This window comes from Myotis nattereri, assembly GCF_964212035.1.
Source record: "Myotis nattereri genome assembly, contig: HAP1_SCAFFOLD_88, whole genome shotgun sequence".
Lineage (NCBI taxonomy): Eukaryota > Metazoa > Chordata > Mammalia > Chiroptera > Vespertilionidae > Myotis > Myotis nattereri.
The window spans coordinates 124,175-125,495 of NW_027669676.1; positions in this window are offsets into that span (position 1 = coordinate 124,175).

Here is a 1,321-nt window from a genome sequence, read left to right on the forward strand (position 1 = left end):
CATGATTTGGACTTAATGGTGGACACATACATCAAACTCTACAGAACTAAGTCAGAGCTTCCTACAGATAATTCCGAAAGTGTCGGAAATCCCCGAGAGACTTTTAAAATGCGTTCTCTCTTGTATTTGATATTGAAAAAAAATCTAAGAAATTTGAAAGGAAACATAGAGAAGCTGTAAGATATAGGTGGGTCACTTAATCACGGGCTATCTGGAGTAGAGTAGCCACTGATCCTCTGCTTAAATGGCCCCGGTGTGAACCCTCACGCTTTGGAGAACTAACTGTTGTTCTTCCAGAGGGCGGCGGCGGCGGCGGGCACCGGAAGGAAGCGCCGCGTTGCACTGCTGCGTGATCTCTGCCGATGGCACTTTGGGCTTGTTTCAGTGAGGTCATGGCAGACACCACATTCATTGTCACAGTTGTTGGGCATTGAGTTATCCGTTCTTTGAAGAAATAAATTTTGAGAAGGTGTGGGAGGAATCTGTTTCATAAAATTGTGCAATGAAGCTCACGACTAACCTCTGACTAGCAGGAGTTTTAAGTAAGCCACGAGAAATCTGTAACCAACAGTGAAATGACCAGATGGTGAAAGAAACGTGAGCTTGCCAGGCAAGGATTCCGGTGAGGATTTCTGTCTTTATTCGATGATCTTAAACAAATGACTGTGAAACATTGCGGGAAGAACCCGCCATCGTTACACCCACACCTGGGTGTCGCTGTTTACATTCCCCTGTTGAGCCTATATCCTTATAAGCTTTTTAGCAAGAATATGTGGCACACTTCCGTTTCGTGGTCAAGACAGGATCAGAGGCCATGGATACTGACAGCAGATCGGTCTGTTTCATTCTGTCTGTTTCCGTGGTTACATCTACTGCCGCGTCTCGATTTAGTCAATTTTGTACAGTTTATGTCAACATAAATAAAATGTGAATTTGTTTAATGGAAAAACAAAACAGCGAAATTAAAACGGGGGTGGGGGGTGGGGGTGGAGAGGATAAGAGGGAGGGGTTGACCTTTGCCATTTTTTCGAAATGGCGGCTTCCAAGCCCCTGGAGCCAAAAGGGAGGCTGCCTAAACTCCCTTCTTTGACAGAAAGGGTGACTCCTTTAGTCCCACACAATTGTGGACGACGAAAGGGGCCACATGCTAACCCCACGAGCTCAGGGAAGGCCTGCGCGGCGGTCTTGCAAACCGAAAGGCCTAAAGCCACCGCAGGGATGGTCTGAAGGGAGACTGTTACTAAGAGCAGTTGTGGTGGCTGGTCGCGTCCTGGGGCCTGAGTCTTCCCTGACCAGGTCAGCGTTTACCTTAACTGAACCT